We start from the raw sequence: 18,308 nt of genomic DNA, 5'->3' as shown, positions 1-18,308 counted from the left end.
ATGTATCGCTACATAGGGTAAGTCGAGCTGCGAAGCCCTGCGTGCCTCGTAGGACCCTGCCGATAGTCAGGTCATTAAGGCTCGCTTTAGCTAAACTATTCGAGATATCGTCGTTAAAAGAACGAGGGTAAGCACAACGTAAAAAAAAAAAAAGAGGTGCAACACGAGGACTTCCCAGGAGGTCACCCATCCTAGCACTACTCTCGCCCAAGAACGCTTAACTGTAGAGTTTTGATGGGATCCGGTGCAATAGTGATCGTATGATCGCACCTATTAAACTATGCGCATGCAATTGTCATAAGCATGTATCGCTACATAGTGTAAGTCGAGCTGAGAAGCCCTGCGGGCCCCATAGGAGCCTGCCAAAAGTCAAGTCATTGAGGCTCGCTTTAGCTAAACTATTCGAGATAGCGTCGTTTAAAGAACGAGGGAAAACATGACGTAAAAAAAAAAAAGAGGTGCAACACGAGGATTTCCCATGAGGTCACCCATCCTAGTACCACTCTCGCCCAAGCACGCTTAACTACGGAGTTCTGGTGGGAACCGGTGCATTAGTGCTGGTATGATCGCACCTATTAAAGTATGTGCACACAATTATCATAAGCATGTATCGCGACGTAGGGTAAGTCGAGCTGCGAAGCCCTGTAGGGCCCGTGGGAGCTTGCCGAAAATCAGTTCATTAAGACTCACTATAGCTAAACTATGTGAGATAGCGTCGTTTAAAGAACGAGGATAAGCACGACGTAAAAAAAAAAAGGTACAACACGAGGACTTCCCAGGAGGTCACCCATTCTAGTACCACTTTCGCCCAAGCATGCTTAACTACAGAGTTCTGGTGGGATCCAGTGCATAAGTGCTGGTATGATCACACCTATTAAAGTATGTGCACACAATTATCATAATCATGTATCGCTACATAGGGTTAGTCGAGCTGCGAAGCCCTGCAGGGCCCGTGAGAGCTTGCCGAAAATCAGTTCATTAAGACTCACTATAGCTAAACTATTCGAGATAGCATCGTTTAAAGAACGAGGGTAAGCACGACGTAAAAAAAAAAAGGTACAACACGAGGACTTCTCAGGAGGTCACCCATTCAAGTTCCACTCTCGCCAAAGCATGCTTAACTACGGAGTTCTGGTGGGATCCGGTGCATAAGTGCTGGTATGATCACACCTATTAAAGTATGTGCACACAATTATCATAAGCATGTATCGCTACATAGGGTAAGTCGAGCTGCGAAGCCCTGCGGGCTCCGTACATTAAGGCTCGCTTTAGCTAAACTATTAGAGATAGCGTCGTTTAAAGAACGAGGGTAAGCACGACGTAAAAAAAAAAAAGAGGTGCAACACGGGGACTTTCCAAGAGGTCACCCATTCTCATACCACTCTTGCTCAAGCACGCTTAACTACGGAGTTCTGGTGGGATCCGGTGCATTAGTGCTGGTTTGATCGCACCTATTAAATTATGGGCACACAGTTATCATAAGCATGTCTCGATACGTAGGGTAAGTCGAGCTGCGAAGCTCTGCGGGTCTCGTGGGAGCTTGCCGAAAATAAGTTCACTAATGCTTGCTTTAGCTAAACTATTCGAGATAGCATCGTTTAAAGAACGAGGGTAAGCACGACGTAAAAAAAAAAAGAGGTGTAACACGAGGACTTCTCAGGAGGTCACCTATCCTAGTACTACTCTTGCCCAAGCACGCTTAACTTCGGAGTTCTGATAGGATCCAGTGCATTAGTGCTGGTATGATCGCACCTATTAAAGTATGTGCACACAATTATTATAAGCATGTTTCACGACGTAGGGTCGGTCGAGCTGCGAAACCCTGCGGGTCCCATGGGAGCTTGCCTAAAATCAGTTCGCTAAGGCTCGCTTTAGCTAAACTATTCGAGATAGCGTCGTTTAAAGAACGAGGGTAAGCACGACGTAAAAAAAAAAAAGAGGTGCAACATGAGGACTTCCCATGAGGTCACCCATCCTAGTACCACTCTCGCCGAAGCACGCTTAACTACGGAGTTCTGGTGGGATCCGGTGCATTAGTGCTGGTATGATCGCACCTATTAAAGTATGTGCACACAATTATCATAAGCATGTATTGCGACGTAGAGTAAGTCGAGCTGCGAAGCCCTGCAAGACCCGTGGGAGCTTGCCGAAAATCAGTTCATTAAGGCTCACTATAGCTAAACTATTCGAGATAGTGTCGTTTAAAGAACAAGGGTAAGCACGACATAAAAAAAAGGGTACAACACGAGGACTTCCCTGAAGGTAACCCATCCTAGTACTACTCTCGCCTAAGCACATTTAACTACGGAGTTTTGGTGGGATCCGGTGCATTAGTGCTGGTATGATCACACCAATTAATGTATGTGCACACAATTATCATAAGCATGTATCGCTACATAGGGTAAGTCGAGCTGCGAAACCCTGCGGTCCTCGTAGTGTAACAACCCTAATTTTTGAGTACGCAAGATCTTTTCTGAAGACACGGATTTCTCTGGAAGATCAGTAATGGGAATACCTCTTCTGTATCATCAAGTATCTCTATCCTCATTTTCATTATGTCATCTTTAAGATAGAACCTTTTCTGAGGCATGCTCGATAACGTAGTCACGAAAAACCCAGTTTTTGAACCATATCGGTTAAGAGTTTTGATTATGTTTTTCGTAAATAGTCTCAGTTTGACGAACCGGACTCGATTCATGAGACAAGAGAGAAAATAGGATAATATTATCATTATATTAGTATTAGAAGCTTCTTGAATGATATTATAAGGTTACCTGGTCAGTTTTAGTTAAAAACAGGAAATCGGTTTAACCAGATTTACAATTTACTGGTGCAGCTTTGCACCAGCACTCTATGATGAATTTAGCAATGCTATGGCCTCATTATTCATGTTTTACTCTCATAATAAATATGTTACTAGTGTCATTTATGCTAGTAGCTCAGAAAATAATTTTTAGAGATGTTTTTACAAGTGTTCCGATACATCTAGTTTTAGTAGTTATACACCTGAGATATTTTAATATTATTTTAATCCACCTCCAAGCCAACCAATCACAACTCACCCTACACCCCCAAGACCTCCAAGGCTGTCTCATTTCATCATTTTGGCCGAAATTGAAAGGAGAGAAAAGAGAGAAAACTTCATGAACATTTAATCTTCAAAGCTTGATTTCTTCTGAACCAAAATTCAAATCAAAACTTTGATTTCACCAAAATGATCCTCTCTTCTTCCTCTACATAACCATGTGACTTATCAAGGCTAGAAATAAGGTGAGATGGCTGTCTCCCTCCCTCTTCAATTCGGTTTTCAAGGAAAACCATGCAAAACATGTGTTTTCTTGATGTTCTTCCTTAGGAATCATGCTTAACTTGACTTGAAGGTCAAGAAACGTGAATTTCCAGCAAGTCTAAGGTGAGATATCTCTTCCTAACATACTGAGTGAGATTTGGTCAGTTGAGAGTTTTTGGATTTAAAGTTGTTCTTGATGTGATTTAGGAGGAAAAAGTGCTTAAGGACCACCTGAAAGTTTAACCGAATTAGGAGCAGCAAAACCAGGTAGGGTTTGACGAATTTAATCTTGATTGATTGTGTTTGAGTTGTGTGAATGTTGTATGATTTGGCTATGCTAAAAATTGGTTGCATATATGATTGATTCTTGGTGAAAATTTGGTAAAATTTTGATGAAATTTGATGAAATTCAAGCTTTAAGTTCATGTTCTTGGGGCAGCTGGAAAAACGAAACTCTAAGCTTAAATTGAGGTTCAATTTGTGTTTAAATCATGTAGAAAAGATGGGGTTTTATTGGCTGCTAATTTATTTTGAATTATGGTAAAAATCGGTTGCTGAAAAGACTGAAAAACGGGTAAAAACAGAGAAAGAATCTGAAGAATTTATGAAGAACATGAAGAACACTTTGAGTGTGATGAAGAACAATGAATAACACCTTTTAGATCTTAGAAAGCGCAAGGAAATAAAATTTTTGGTGTTTAAGGGGTTATATGGTAATTTCTGGAAGTTAGGATGGTAAAAGTAGAAATATTAAAAGTTACGGGTGGTAAAAAGTGAATTTTAAAGGTTAAAAGTAAAAGGTAAGTTAATTTTCGAAAATTTAGTATTAAAATAATAAATAATAATATTTAATTAAAAATAATATTTTAATAAAAATAATAAAATAATGCGGAAAAGGTAGTTTTCTGTAAAAGCTTTAGAAAGACAACTTTAAGTGCAGAATCTCATAATTACCTTCATAAAACACTTAGGGAGTGGTAATAACATGATAGTGAGGCAAAGATAAAGAAAAAAATAAAAAGTTAAAGAAAAGATAAAAACCAAAGAAAATTCAGTAAAGTTTTAATGACAGAAAAATAGACAGAAATTAGTGAACGAACTAGGGCAACATAGTTAGTCCTGGAATTGCGAATAGGGTTAGGTATTATATGAAAAGTTAAACTATTTCAGTATAGACTTAATGAACCTATACTTGGGACAGACTAACTATTCATACCGAAATTTACATAAGCTTTAAATACATACGTTAAACAGAGAAATCAGAGCAGAGTAAAGAAACACAGAGAACAGAGTAACCAGAGCAGAATAAAGGGATACAGAGAAAAGAGCAATCAGAGCAAAGTAAAAAGACAAAGAGAAAAGAGTAATGTGATAAAGAGAAATGGTTTGAGTTAAGATGTTGTAAAAGTAAAAGCTGTAGAGTTTGTATAGCATGATTAAACAGAGAAAGAAAGAGGTATTACATAAGAATGTGAAAGTGATGATGAATAATGAGAATGTTAATGAATGATGATAATGAGAATGATTATGTAAGAATCTGCTGCAGAGAGGCAGTCAGATAGATGGTGGTACGACCACTAAGAACGCTTTCTTGGGATACCTTGCTATAATGCTTTGCTGTAAGACAGAGGTTGCTTACAGAGGTATCGAGATGAGTGTGCTCCTGTAAGACAGAGGTTGCTTACAGTGAGTGTGTTGTTGCTCCTGTAAGACAGAGGTTGCTTACAGTGAGTATATTGTTGCTCCTGTAGGACAGAGGTTGCTTACAGTAAGTCTGTTGGGCGTATATCGGCTAATAAGTGCCGCCCTGCAAGACAAAGGTTGCTTGCAGTGGATACCCTACAAGACAAAGGTTGCTTACAGTGGATATTGCCAACAGGAAAGCCTTATCTAGACAGAGGTTGCTGGGTAACGTCGGGAGCGGGTATGTAACCGACAAATGAGCTCATTACCTGCACTAGGGCTAGACATGCATCATACTTGGTTGTGCATTTTCCTTTGTTATGATTGTTGTATGAATGTATGCTTTCCTTGTTTGTATTCTATTCTCTGTGTTTGTGTTGTATTTTCATGTATTTTTCTATTTGTGTTCTGTTTTCTATTTTCTCTATTTCCTCTATTTATATGTATCTTCTATTTACTGCTTCTTGTATTCTGCTATTTGTCTGCTAAACAACACGGAATTAATGAACTTAACTAACAACCCCGACCCTACTAAGAACTCCCCAGTTCTTACCCCTTCTCTCTCCCTTCCCCCTTCAGATGGAAGCATGAGTACCCTTCCGTAGTTTGCTGATGACTGTTCTGCAAAGAGGATTCCGCTCTAGGTAGTCTTCTGAGTCTAGGGTGAATCCCGTTCTCTGTTCATATGTATACACGGTGAGACCAGCCAACGTCTGCACCCCGTTTGTACGCGAACTTTTAACCTAAATCCTGTGTACGAGACTCCTGTTAGGTGGCTACTTGATGAGGTACCAGAGAGACGTCCTATGGCAATGTCTGATCGTGCAGAGGAGTAGCAGATGATGTTCTACCTTTTGGTGACGTTCCACCTGACTTGAGTTTTGAAGACCTAGAATGTACCTTCCCTCGCTTTAGTAGTTTAGAGTCTAGGCTAGCCTAGGTGCCAGCTTAGGCACTTCTTGAACAGGTCAGGGCCTAGGATGTTGTATGTATATATATGTATATAGTTATTATCTAGCTATATCTAGGGGTGTTCTAACTAAAAGTCTATACTCTAATAAAGCCTGAATCACTGAATGTTGTTGACTACCTGTGATATATTTATGTGTGGTTGTTTATAACTGTTTTATCTGTTATCAGTTCTGAATTGATTATGAATGATTCTGTTTATTAATTCAAACGTTTTAAAAAAAAAAAGTACCTCGCAAATTAACTACGCTTTTAACAACGAATCAGGCTCATATAATAAATAATAGATAATAATTAGGATGACAAATTGGTAGCACTCAGTTTCTGGTATGTCCTAGGCGTACTGAAAATTGGGTCGTTACACGTAGGACCCTGCCGAAAGTCAGGTCATTAAGGCTCGCTTTAGCTAAACTATTCGAGATAGCGTCGTTTAAAGGACGAGGGTAAGCACGACGTAAAAACAAAAGAGGTGCAACACGAGGACTTCCCAGGAGGTCCCCCATCGTAGTACTACTCTCGCCCAAGCACGCTTAACTGCAGAGTTCTGATGGGATCCGGTGCAATAGTGCTGGTATGATCGCACCTATTAAAGTATGCGCATGCAATTGTCATAAGCATGTATCGCTACATAGTGTAAGTCGAGCTGCGAAGCCCTGTGGGCCCCGTAGGAGCCTGCCGAAAGTCTAGTCATTAAGGCTCACTTTAGCTAAACTATTCGAGATAGCGTCATTTAAAGAACAAGGGAAAGCACGACGTAAAAAAAAAGAGGTGCAACACGAGGATTTCCCATGAGGTCACCCATCCTAAAACCACTCTCGCCCAAGCACGTTTAACTACGGAGTTTTGGTGGGATCCGATGCATTAGTGCTTGTATGATCGCACCGATTAAAGTATGTGCACACAATTATCATAAGCATGTATCACGACATAGGGTAAGTCGAGCTGCGAAGCCCTGAAGGGCCCGTGGGAGCTTGCCGAAAATTAGTTCATTAAGGCTCACTATAGCTAAATTATTCGAGATAGCATCGTTTAAAGAACGTGGGTAAGGACGACGTAAAAAAAAAAGGTACAACACGAGGACTTCCCAGGAGGTCACCCATCCTAGTACAAATCTAGCTCATGCATGCTTAACTACGGAGTTCTGATGGGATCCGGTGCATTAGTGCTGGTTTGATCACACCTATTAAAGTATGTGCACACAATTATCATAAGCATGTATCGCTACATAAGGTAAGTCGATCTGCGAAGCCCTGCGGGCCCCGTAGGAGCCCGCCGAAAGTCAGGTCATTAAGGCTCGCTTTAGCTAAAATATTCGAGATAGCGTCGTTTAAAGAACGAGGGTAAGCATGACATAAAAAAAAAAGAGGTGCAACACGAGGACTTTGACGTTAAGATTTTTGCCAGTAAAGAAGTTCATAAAAACAGTCGCGTTGTAGATTTAGTCTCTAAACCAACAAAAATACCTTCGTGCAAACGTTTTGGTTGTCACAAGTAACAAACCCCTTTAAAATTGATAACCGAGTATTTTAAACCTCGGGTCGTCTTCTCAAGGAACTGCAGGGAAGTATGTTCTTATTATTGGTTATGGAGGTTGTAAAATCGGGGTTGAGAGTGAAGAGTAGATATGACAAATAATTTAAATTGCAGTTAAAATAAATAAATACTGTAAAGCAAACTTTTGGCAAGGTAAGAGAAATTGGAAGTCCAACTTAGTTATTCTTCTCAACAATAGTGAAAGTTGAATCTTAATTCCACTTAGTTAACCTTTACTAAGTAAAGGAAAGTCAAGGGACTAATTAGTTTGACTTTCGAATCCTATTTATTTCCTAAGAAAAAGTTGGGATTATTGAAGTTCAGTTCAATTAGCAAGATAACGATTATCAATTATGATGAATTTAATAATGTTGAGTTACTGATTTCTTAACCAAGACCAAAAAGGGAAAAAGTAAAATTGTTGGAATAAAAATGTCCTTAGATGGGAAGAAATAATAACTTAAATTAAAGAGAACAATAGTAAACTGAAATACCTCAAATAATCATTAATTCAAATAATAATCTGTAACATAGAATAATTCATAAGCCAGTTGGGCAACATTTATAGATACGAATAAAAGCATTAAAGTAAAAGTAGCATATAAACATAAATTAAAGTAAATACTAAACCTGGATCGCGAGTTACTCTTAAAAACTAAGAGAAGTCCTAAATCCTAATCCTAAGAGAGAGAGGAGAGAATCTCCCTCTCAAAACTAAATCTAAATCATGGAAAGTAATAAAAATGCAAGCTCTCTTTTGAATGGATGCATTCCCCCACTTTATAGCCTTTAGTCTGTGTGTTCTGTACCTAGATCTGGGCCAAAAGGGCTTCAGAAATCGCTGGGGGCGTATTCTGTAAATTCTGATACGTGGCCTTTGTCACGCGTCCGCGTGAGTCACGCGGTCGCGTCATCTGGAGTTTTCCTTGTGGCGTGGTCGCGTCCGTCACGCGTCCGCATTGAATGCGCTATGCTCAAGTCGCGCGGCTGCGTCAGTCATGCGGCCGCATCCCTGCTTCTTCGCTCCTGGCTGGCGATCGCGTCGTCCATGCGATCGCGTGGATGCCAGTTTCTTCAAAACTCCGTTTCGCACTTTCCTTCCATTTTTGTACGTTTCCTTTTCCATCCTTTAAGTCATTCTGTCTTAGAAAATCTGAAATTACTCAACACACTAATCACGGCATCGAATGGAAATAAAGGTAATTAAAATAATTAATTTTAAAGCTTAGGAAAAATATTTTTCACGTACATCAAATAATAAGGAAGGGAAAGTAAAACCATGCAATTAATATGAATAAATGGCTGAAGGATTGAATAAATCACTCAAACTAAGCACAAAATAACTCATGAAATATGGCTAAACTATTCGAGATAGCGTCGTTTAAAGAATGAGGGTAAGCACGACGTAAAAAAAAAGGCACAACACGAGGACTTCCCAGGAGGTCACCCATCCTAGTACTACTCTATCCCAAGCACGTTTAACTACGGAGTTTTGGTGGGATCCAGTGCATTAGTGCTGGTATGATCACACCTATTAAAGTATGTGCACACAATTATCATAAGCACGTATCGCTACATAGGATAAGTCGAGCTCGAAACCCTGCGGGCCCCTTAGGAGCCTGCCGAAAGTCAGGTCATTAAGGCTCGCTTTAGCTAAACTATTCGAGATAGTGTCGTTTAAAGAACGAGGGTAAGCACGAAGTAAAAAAAAAAAGAGGTTCAACACGGGGACTTCCTAAGAGGTCACCCATCCTAGTACCACTCTTGCCCAAGCACGCTTAACTACGGAGTTCTGGAGGGATCCGGTGCATTATGCTGGTATGATCGCACGTATTAAAGTATGTGCACACAATTATCATAAGCATGTATCGCTACATAGGGTAAATCGAGCTGCGAAGCCCTGCGATCCCCGTAGGAGCCTGCCGAAAGTTAGGTCATTAAGGCTCGCTTTAGCTAAACTATTCGAGATCGCGTCATTTAAAGAACGAGGGTAAGCACGACGTAAAAAAAAAAGGAGGTGCAACACGAGGACTTCCTAGGAGGTCACCCATCGTAGTACTACTCCAACCCAGGCACGCTAAACTGCAGAGTTCTAATGGGATCCGGTGCATTAGTGCTGGTATGATCGCACCTATTAAAGTATGCGCATGCAATTGTCATAAGCATGTATCGCTACATAGGGTAAGTCGAGCTGCGAAGCCCGGCGGGCCCCGTAGGAGCCTGTCGAAAGTCAGGTTATTAAGCCTCGCTTTAGCTAAAATATTCGAGATAGCTTCGTTTAAACAACGAGGGTAAGCACGATGTAAAAAAAAAAAAGAGGTGCAACACGGGGACTTCCCAGGAGGTCACCCATCCTAGTACCACTCTCGTCCAAGCACGCTTAGCTACGGAGTTCTGGTGGGATCCGGTGCATTTGTGTTGGTATGAACGCACCTATTAAAGTATGTGCACACAATTATCATAAGCATGTATCGCGACGTAGGGTAAGTCGAGCTGCGAAACCCTGCAGGGCCCGCGGGAGCTTGTGGAAAATTAGTTCATTATGGCTCACTATAGCTAAACTATTCGAGATAGCGTCGTTTAAAGAACGAGGGTAAGCACGACGTAAAAAAAAAAGGCACAACACGAGGACTTCCCAGGAGGTCACCCATCCTAGTACTACTCTATCCCAAGCACGTTTAACTACGGAGTTTTGGTGGGATCCGGTGCATTAGTGCTGGTATGATCACACCTATTAAAGTATGTGCACACAATTGTCATAAGCATGTATCGCTACATAGGATAAGTCGAGCTCGAAACCCTGCAGGCCCCTTAGGAGCCTGCCGAAAGTCAGGTCATTAAAGCTTGCTTTAGCTAAACTATTCGAGATAGCGTCGTTTAAAGAACGAGGGTAAGCACGAAGTAAAGAAAAAAAAGAGGTTCAACACGGGGACTTCCTAAGAGGTCACCCATCCTAGTACCACTCTTGCCCAAGCACGCTTAACTACGGAGTTCTGGTGGGATCTGGTGCATTATGCTGGTATGATCGCACGTATTAAAGTATGTGCACACAATTATCATAAGCATGTATCGCTACATAGGGTAAATCGAGCTGCGAAGCCCTGCGATCCCCGTAGGAGCCTGCCGAAAGTTAGGTCATTAAGGCTCACTTTAGCTAAACTATTCGAGATCGCGTCATTTAAAGAACGAGGGTAAGCACGACGTAAAAAAAAAAAAGAGGTGCAACACGAGGACTTCCCAGGAGGTCACCCATCGTAGTACTACTCTCGCCCAGGCACGCTAAACTGCAGAGTTCTAATGGGATCCGGTGCATTAGTACTGGTATGACCGCACCTATTAAAGTATGCGCATGCAATTGTCATAAGCATGTATCGCTACATAGGGTAAGTCGAGCTGCGAAGCCCTACGGGCCCCGTAGGAGCCTGCCGAAAGTCAGGTCATTAAGGCTCGCTTTAGCTAAACTATTCGAGATAGCGTCGTTTAAAGAACGAGGGTAAGCACGACATAAAAAAAAAAGAGGTGCAACACGAGGACTTCCAGGAGGTCACCCATCCTAGTACTACTCTAGCCCAAGCACGCTTAACTACGGAGTTCTGGTGGCATCTGGTACATTAGTGCTGGTATGATCACACCTATTAAAGTATGTGCAAACAATTATCATAAGCATATATCGCTACATTGGGTATGTCGAGCTGCGAATCCCTGCGGGCCCCATAGGAGCCTACCGAAAGTCAGGTCATTAAGGCTCGCTTTAGCTAAACTATTCGAGATAGCGTCGTTTAAAGAGCGAGGGTAAGCACGACGTAAAAAAAAAGTGCAGCACGAGGACTTCCCAGGAGGTCACACATCCTAGTACAACTCTCGCCCATGCCTACTTAACTACGGAGTTCTGGTGGGATCCGATATATTAGTGCTGGTATGATCTCACCTATTAACGTATGTGCACACAATTATCATAAGCATGTACGCGACGTAGGGTAAGTTGAGCTGCGAAGCCCTGCAGGGCCCGTCAGAGCTTGCCAAAACTCAGTTCATTAAGGCTCACTACAGCTAAACTATTCGAGATAGCGTCGTTTAAAGAACGAGGGTAAGCACGATGAAAAAAAAAGGTACAACACGAGGACTTCCCAGGAGGTCACCCATCCTAATACTACTCTTGCCCAGGCACGATTAACTACGGAGTTCTGGTGGGATCCGGTGCATTAGTGCTGGTATGATCACACCTATTAAAGTATGTGCACACAATTATCATAAGCATGTATCGCTACGTAGGGTAAGTCGAGCTGCGAATCCCTGCGGTCCCCGTAGGAGCCTGCCGAAAGTCAGCTCATTAAGGCTCGCTTTAGCTAAACTATTCGAGATAGCGGCGTTTAAAGAACGAGGGTAAGCACGACGTAAAAAAAAAAAAGAGGTGCAACACGAGGACTTCCAGGAGGTCACCCATCCTAGTACCACTCTCGCCCAAGCACGCTTAACTACGGAGTTCTGGTGGGATCCGGTGCATTAGTGTTGGTATGATCACACCTATTAAAGTATGTGCACACAATTATCAATTGCATGTATCGCGACGTATGGTAAGACGAGCTGCGAAACCCTGTAGGGCCCGTGGGAGGTTGTGGAAAATCAGTTCATTAAGGCTCACTATAGCTAAACTATTCGAGATAGCGTCGTTTAAAGAACGAGGGTAAGCACGACGTAAAAAAAAAAAAGTACAACACGAGGACTTCCCAGGAGGTCACCCATCCTAGTACTACTCTAGCCCAACCACGCTTAACTACGGAGTTCTGGTGGCATCTGGTACATTAGTGCTGGTATGATCACACCTATTAAAGTATGTGCAAACAATTATCATAAGCATATATCGCTACATTGGGTAAGTCGAGCTGCAAATTCCTGCGGGCCCCATAGGAGCCTGCCGAAAGTCAGGTCATTAAGGCTCGCTTTAGCTAAACTATTCGAGATAGCGTCGTTTAAAGAACGAGGGTAAGCACGACGTAAAAAAAAAGTGCAACACGAGGACTTCCCAGGAGGTCACACATCCTAGTACAACTCTCGCCCATGCCTGCTGAACTACGGAGTTCTGGTGGGATCCGGTATATTAGTGCTGGTATGATCTCACCTATTAACGTATGTGCACACAATTATCATAAGCATGTACGCGACGTAGGGTAAGTTGAGCTGCGAAGCCCTGCAGGGCCTGTTAGAGCTTGCCAAAACTCAGTTCATTAAGGCTCACTACAGCTAAACTATTCGAGATAGCGTCGTTTAAAGAACGAGGGTAAGCACGATGTAAAAAAAAGGTACAACACGAGGACTTCCCAGGAGGTCACCCATCCTAATACTACTCTTGCCCAGGCACGATTAACTACGGAGTTCTGGTGGGATCCGGTGCATTAGTGCTGGTATGATCACACCTATTAAAGTATGTGCACACAATTATCATAAGCATGTATCGCTACGTAGGGTAAGTCGAGCTGCGAATCCCTGCGGTCCCCGTAGGAGCTTGCCGAAAGTCAGGTCATTAAGGCTCGCTTTAGCTAAACTATTCGAGATAGCGTCGTTTAAAGAACGAGGGTAAGCACGACGTAAAAAAAAAAAAAGAGGTGCAACACGAGGACTTCCAGGAGGTCACCCATCCTAGTACCACTCTCGCCCAAGCACGCTTAACTACGGAGTTCTGGTGGGATCCGGTGCATTAGTGTTGGTATGATCACACCTATTAAAGTATGTGCACACAATTATCATAAGCATGTATTGCTACATAGGATAAGTCGAGCTCGAAACCCTGCAGTCCCATTAGGAGCCTGCCGAAAGTCAGGTCATTAAGGCTCGCTTTAGCTAAACTATTCGAGATAGCGTCGTTTAAAGAACGAGGGTAAGCACGACGTAAAAAAAAAAAAAGAGGTTCAACACGGGGACTTCCTAGGAGGTCACCCATCCTAGTACCACTCTTGCCCAAGCACGCTTAACTACGGAGTTCTGGTGGGATCCGGTGCATTATGCTGGTATGATCGCACGTATTAAAGTATGTGCACACAATTATCATAAGCATGTATCGCTACATAGGGTAAATCGAGCTGCGAAGCCCTGCGATCCCCGTAGGAGCCTGCCGAAAGTTAGGTCATTAAGGCTCGCTTTAGCTAAACTATTTGAGATAGCGTCATTTAAAGAATAAGGGTAAGCACGACGTAAAAAAAAAAAAAAAGAGGTGCAACACGAGGACTTCCCAGGAGGTCACCCATCGTAGGGTGCATTAGTGCTGGTATGATCGCACCTATTAAAGTATGCGCATGCAATTGTCATAAGCATGTATCGCTACATAGGGTAAGTCGAGCTGCGAAGCCCTGCGGGCCCCGTAGGAGCCTGTCGGAAGTCAGGTTATTAAGCCTTGCTTTAGCTAAAATATTCGAGATAGCTTCGTTTAAAGAACGAGGGTAAGCACGATGTAAAAAAAAAAGAGGTGTAACACGGGGACTTCCCAGGAGGTCACCCATCCTAGTACCACTCTCGCCCAAGCACGCTTAGCTACGGAGTTCTGGTGGGATCCGGTGCATTTGTGTTGGTATGAACGCACCTATTAAAGTATGTGCACACAATTATCATAAGCATGTATCGCGACGTAGGGTAAGTCAAGCTGTGAAACCCTGCAGGGCCCGCGGGAGCTTGTGGAAAATTAGTTCATTATGGCTCACTATAGCTAAACTATTCGAGATAGCGTCGTTTAAAGAACGAGGGTAAGCACGACGTAAAAAAAAAAAGGCACAACACGAGGACTTCCCAGGAGGTCACCCATCCTAGTACTACTCTATCCCAAGCACGTTTAACTACGGAGTTTTGGTGGCATCCGGTGCATTAGTGCTGGTATGATCACACCTATTAAAGTATGTGCACACAAATATCATAAGCATGTATCGCTACATAGGGTAAGTCGAGCTGCAAAGCCCTGCGGACCCCTTAGGAGCCTGCCGAAAGTCAGGTCATTAAGGCTCGCTTTAACTAAACTATTCGAGATAGCGTCGTTTAAAGAACGAGGGTAAGCACGACGTAAAAAAAAAAAGAGGTGCAAGACGGGACTTCCCAGGAGGTCACCCATCCTAGTACCACTCTCGCCCAAGCACGCTTAACTACGGAGTTCTGGTGGGATCTGGTGCATTAGTGCTGGTATGATTGCACGTATTAAATTATGTGCACACAATTATCATATGCATGTATCGCGACATAGGGTAAGTCGAGTTGCGAAGCCCTGCAGGGCCCGTGGGAGCTATCCGAAAATCAGTTCATTAAGGCTCACTATAGCTAAACTATTCGAGATAGCGTCGTTTAAAGAACGAGGGTAAGCACGACGTAAAAAAAAAGGTACAACACGAGGACTTCCCAGGAGGTCACCCGTCCTAGTACTACTCTAGCCCAAGCACGCTTAATTACGGAGTTCTGTTGGGATCCGGTGCATTAGTGCTGGTATGATCACACCTGTTAAAGTATGTGTACACAATTATCATAAGCATGTATCGCTACATAGGGTAAGTCGAGCTGCGAATCCCTGCGGGCCACGTAGGAGCCTTGATAAACCACTATTTTATGGTTTATATTGTGTTTATTTATGTGGTTTTATCATGATCTTTACCTACTTATTCATTAAATATGCATGCATTTATAATTCCTTCCTAAAGTTATGGCATGATTGAACACTTGCTTCCTAGAGACTTTTACTTATATATTTTATTTCTCCTTTATTCCATTCGATGCCGTGATCTGTGTGTTAAGTGTTTCAGGCTTTATAGGGCATCAATGAGTTGGAGATTGGAGAGGAAGCTTGCAAAAAATGGTCACAAGAAATTGAGGAGATGACCAGTGAGAAGTGACGCGGCCGCATGGATGACGCGACCGCGCGAAAGAAAGGAAATCGCAGCGACGCGGTCGCATGGATGACGCAATCGCGCGGCATGGAATAGCACAAACAAAGCAGCCGCATGGTTGACGTGACCGTGTGGGAAAGCAGAAAGCCGAATGACGCGGCCGCATGGATGACGCGACCGCGTGACATGCGCGATCTGCATAATCTGCAGAATCGCTGGGGGCGATTTTGGGCCCTATTTTGACCCAGTTTTCGGCCCAGAAAAGCAGACTAGAGCCAGAGAACATGCAGAAACCGACAATAAAATTCATTCCGCATAGTTTTTAGTTTTTAGATCTAGTTTTCCTCTCCTCTAGGTTTTCTCTTTACACATTCATAGTTTTTAGGATTTGTTATGTTCATTGTTTTTGCATTGGGATATTGAGAAGAGTTATTACCTCATCAAGACTTCGACATTCTAGTTCGTTTTCTTTACTTGTCTCTTACTCTTCCATGTTCCTTAATTTACTTAATTTTACTATTGGATTATTTTAGCATTTATTAATATAAGAATTACTTTTATTTTTAATTAATCTTTTGATCATTATTTATCATGTCTTTCTTTAATTCCCTTTCTTATGTTATGAATTTTACATTTACAATGAGCGAGTAGTTCCCTAACTTGATGGGGAGTTGATTGAAAGGAACCCTTGAGTTAGGATGCTCAAGAGAGAGATTGTAATTGGGTTTATTGTTGGATTGCTCTCTATTCACTAACACCAATCCTCCCAAGAGTGGATTGGAACTTGTGGATAGAACAGCATTCCAACTCATTTGACTTACCCTTACTTAGTAAGGGACAACTAAACACAATAACCCTCAATTGTCAATTAATCTTGAGAGTACACCAACACGAATAGGGCTTCCAGCTAATCAACTCCCAGTCAAGGCTTTTATTTAAATTTATATAAATTCTCTAATTTAGTTTTCTGCCATTCAACTCAAACCTTTTTGAAAACATCTGATTAATAAAATAGGACACTTTTCTGCAACTCGTTGGGAGACGACCTAGGATTCATACTCCCAGTATTTTGATTTTAATTTCTATGACACCTTTCTAAACTGATAAGCGGATTTCTGGTTGGTTGAGAACTATACTTGCAACGCATATTTATAATCATTCTTAACTCGCCAATTTCCGCTCCCACCAATTTTTGGCGCCGTTGCCGGGGAGTTGCAATAGAGTGCTAAAGTTATTAATTGGAATATATTTATTTGTATTTTATTTTATTTTGCTACTATGAGCTGCTTGTTTCTTTCGTTAGATGACACGTTCGCTTCCTGATCCAAGCTTGCTAATATTCGATCCTGAGATTGAAAGAACTATTTCACGAATAAGGCAAGCTCGGCGTTGGTTAGTCCTCTTTGAGGGCGGATCTGAAACGTCATTTGAGAAAGAAACAGCCCCCATTCTACTGATTTGGTTGTTTTACATGCAGGTAACATAGCAGCAGCCAGGAGAGTTACTATCCAGGAGGCTGGAGCCCCTGATTTTACAATGCAACCATTTCAAGCGCATCACCCAGCGGTGGCTACAGACTTTGAAATAAGGACCGCACTGCTCAATTTGATGCCCAAGTTTCATGGCTTACCTGCTCAAGAGCCTATCAAGCACCTGACAGATTTTTAGGCAGCCTGTTCTACTGTTAAGCATGATGGTACAGATAAAACTTCAATTTTGATGAAAGCTTTCCTGTTTTCTCTTGAGGGGAAGGCAAGAGAGTGGTACCACACTCAACCAGCAGCAATTGTATCCAACTGGGATACACTGAGAAGAGAATTCTTGGAAAAGTTCTTTCCAGCTGAAGTTACTGATAAACTGAGGAAAGATATTTCCATGATTGTTCAGGATGACTCCGAGACGCTCTATGAATATTGGGAGCGCTTCAATAATCTTCTGGAAGATTGCTGATGAGCGGATATTTTATACGCTTTTTGGGGTTAATTTCATATAGTTTTTAGTATGTTTTAGTTAGTTTTTAGTTTATTTTCATTAGTTTCTAGGCAAAATTCATATTTCTGGACTTTACTAAGAGTTTGTGTGTTTTTCTGTAATTTTAGGTATTTTCTGGCTGAAATTGAGGGAGCTGAGCAAAAATCTGATTTAGGCTGAAAAAGGACTGCTGATGCTGTTGGATCCTGACCTCTCTGCACTCGGAATAGAATTTCTGGAGCTATAGATAGTTCAATTGACGCGCTTCCAATTGCGTTGGAAAGTAGACATCCAGGGCTTTCCAGCAATATATAATAGTCCATACTTTGCTTAAGGATAGACGACGTAAACTGGCGTTTAACGCCAGTTCCATGTTGCAGTCTGGCGTCCAGCGCCAGAAACACGTTACAAGTTGGAGTTCAACGCCAGAAACAGGTTACAGCCTGGCGTTGAACGCCCAAAACAGCCCAGGCACGTGAGAAGCTTTAGTCTCAGCCCCAGCACACACCAAGTGGGCCCCAGAAGTGGATTTCTGCACTATCTATCATAGTTTATTCATTTTCTATAAACCTAGGTTACTAGTTTAGTATTTAAACAACTTTTAGAGATTTATTTTGTATCTCATGACATTTTATATCTGAATTTTGTACTCTTTGACGGCATGAGTCTCTAAACTCCATTGTTGGGGGTGAGGAGCTCTGCTGTGTGCTGATGAATTAATGCAAGTATTTCTGTTTTCTATTCAAACATGTGTGTTCCTATCTAAGATATCCATTCGCACTTCAACATGAATGTGATGAACGTGACAATCATCATCATTCCCCCATGAACGCGTGCCTGACAACCACTCCCGTTCACCGTAGAATGAATGAATATCTCTTGGGTCTCTTAATCAGAATCTTCGTGGTATAAGCTACATTGATGGCAGCATTCAAGAGAATCTGGAAAGTCTAAACCTTGTCTGTGGTATTCCGAGTAGGATTCAGGGATTGAATGACTGTGACAAG

The 18,308-nt window shown here is 42.1% G+C and overlaps 3 non-coding genes and 26 pseudogenes across 3 annotated transcripts; all 29 read right to left on the bottom strand.

Annotated features, from left to right (window-relative positions):
- Positions 1-153: 153 nt before the first annotated feature.
- On the bottom strand, positions 154-272 carry LOC148555943 (5S ribosomal RNA; annotated as a pseudogene).
- Positions 273-455: 183 nt separating this feature from the next.
- On the bottom strand, positions 456-574 carry LOC148555942 (5S ribosomal RNA). The gene has a single exon (XR_015891583.1). It is a non-coding gene; the product is annotated as a 5S ribosomal RNA (ribosomal RNA).
- Positions 575-754: 180 nt separating this feature from the next.
- Positions 755-873, bottom strand: LOC148555941 (5S ribosomal RNA; annotated as a pseudogene).
- A 180-nt stretch (positions 874-1,053) lies between these two features.
- LOC148555940 (5S ribosomal RNA) lies at positions 1,054-1,172 on the bottom strand (annotated as a pseudogene).
- Positions 1,173-1,334: 162 nt separating this feature from the next.
- Positions 1,335-1,453, bottom strand: LOC148555939 (5S ribosomal RNA; annotated as a pseudogene).
- Positions 1,454-1,635: 182 nt separating this feature from the next.
- On the bottom strand, positions 1,636-1,754 carry LOC148555938 (5S ribosomal RNA; annotated as a pseudogene).
- A 183-nt stretch (positions 1,755-1,937) lies between these two features.
- LOC148555937 (5S ribosomal RNA) lies at positions 1,938-2,056 on the bottom strand (annotated as a pseudogene).
- A 178-nt stretch (positions 2,057-2,234) lies between these two features.
- LOC148555936 (5S ribosomal RNA) lies at positions 2,235-2,353 on the bottom strand (annotated as a pseudogene).
- A 4,054-nt stretch (positions 2,354-6,407) lies between these two features.
- Positions 6,408-6,526, bottom strand: LOC148555935 (5S ribosomal RNA). Its single transcript, XR_015890344.1, has one exon. It is a non-coding gene; the product is annotated as a 5S ribosomal RNA (ribosomal RNA).
- Positions 6,527-6,706: 180 nt separating this feature from the next.
- LOC148555934 (5S ribosomal RNA) lies at positions 6,707-6,825 on the bottom strand (annotated as a pseudogene).
- A 179-nt stretch (positions 6,826-7,004) lies between these two features.
- On the bottom strand, positions 7,005-7,123 carry LOC148555933 (5S ribosomal RNA; annotated as a pseudogene).
- A 1,765-nt stretch (positions 7,124-8,888) lies between these two features.
- LOC148555932 (5S ribosomal RNA) lies at positions 8,889-9,007 on the bottom strand (annotated as a pseudogene).
- Positions 9,008-9,188: 181 nt separating this feature from the next.
- On the bottom strand, positions 9,189-9,306 carry LOC148555931 (5S ribosomal RNA; annotated as a pseudogene).
- A 182-nt stretch (positions 9,307-9,488) lies between these two features.
- Positions 9,489-9,607, bottom strand: LOC148555930 (5S ribosomal RNA; annotated as a pseudogene).
- Positions 9,608-9,790: 183 nt separating this feature from the next.
- On the bottom strand, positions 9,791-9,909 carry LOC148555929 (5S ribosomal RNA; annotated as a pseudogene).
- Positions 9,910-10,088: 179 nt separating this feature from the next.
- LOC148555928 (5S ribosomal RNA) lies at positions 10,089-10,207 on the bottom strand (annotated as a pseudogene).
- A 483-nt stretch (positions 10,208-10,690) lies between these two features.
- On the bottom strand, positions 10,691-10,809 carry LOC148555927 (5S ribosomal RNA). Its single transcript, XR_015891770.1, has one exon. It is a non-coding gene; the product is annotated as a 5S ribosomal RNA (ribosomal RNA).
- A 181-nt stretch (positions 10,810-10,990) lies between these two features.
- On the bottom strand, positions 10,991-11,108 carry LOC148555926 (5S ribosomal RNA; annotated as a pseudogene).
- Positions 11,109-11,580: 472 nt separating this feature from the next.
- Positions 11,581-11,699, bottom strand: LOC148555925 (5S ribosomal RNA; annotated as a pseudogene).
- Positions 11,700-11,882: 183 nt separating this feature from the next.
- Positions 11,883-12,000, bottom strand: LOC148555924 (5S ribosomal RNA; annotated as a pseudogene).
- A 180-nt stretch (positions 12,001-12,180) lies between these two features.
- On the bottom strand, positions 12,181-12,299 carry LOC148555923 (5S ribosomal RNA; annotated as a pseudogene).
- A 177-nt stretch (positions 12,300-12,476) lies between these two features.
- On the bottom strand, positions 12,477-12,595 carry LOC148555922 (5S ribosomal RNA; annotated as a pseudogene).
- A 176-nt stretch (positions 12,596-12,771) lies between these two features.
- Positions 12,772-12,890, bottom strand: LOC148555921 (5S ribosomal RNA; annotated as a pseudogene).
- A 184-nt stretch (positions 12,891-13,074) lies between these two features.
- LOC148555920 (5S ribosomal RNA) lies at positions 13,075-13,192 on the bottom strand (annotated as a pseudogene).
- Positions 13,193-13,375: 183 nt separating this feature from the next.
- LOC148555919 (5S ribosomal RNA) lies at positions 13,376-13,493 on the bottom strand (annotated as a pseudogene).
- A 438-nt stretch (positions 13,494-13,931) lies between these two features.
- On the bottom strand, positions 13,932-14,050 carry LOC148555918 (5S ribosomal RNA; annotated as a pseudogene).
- Positions 14,051-14,230: 180 nt separating this feature from the next.
- Positions 14,231-14,349, bottom strand: LOC148555917 (5S ribosomal RNA; annotated as a pseudogene).
- Positions 14,350-14,531: 182 nt separating this feature from the next.
- LOC148555916 (5S ribosomal RNA) lies at positions 14,532-14,649 on the bottom strand (annotated as a pseudogene).
- Positions 14,650-14,827: 178 nt separating this feature from the next.
- Positions 14,828-14,946, bottom strand: LOC148555915 (5S ribosomal RNA; annotated as a pseudogene).
- Positions 14,947-18,308: the final 3,362 nt, after the last annotated feature.

This window comes from Arachis ipaensis, chromosome B6 (genome assembly GCF_059453495.1).
Source record: "Arachis ipaensis isolate K30076 ecotype BB chromosome B6, ASM5945349v1, whole genome shotgun sequence".
Taxonomy (NCBI): domain Eukaryota; kingdom Viridiplantae; phylum Streptophyta; class Magnoliopsida; order Fabales; family Fabaceae; genus Arachis; species Arachis ipaensis.
This window is presented reverse-complemented; position numbering and strand designations above follow the sequence as displayed.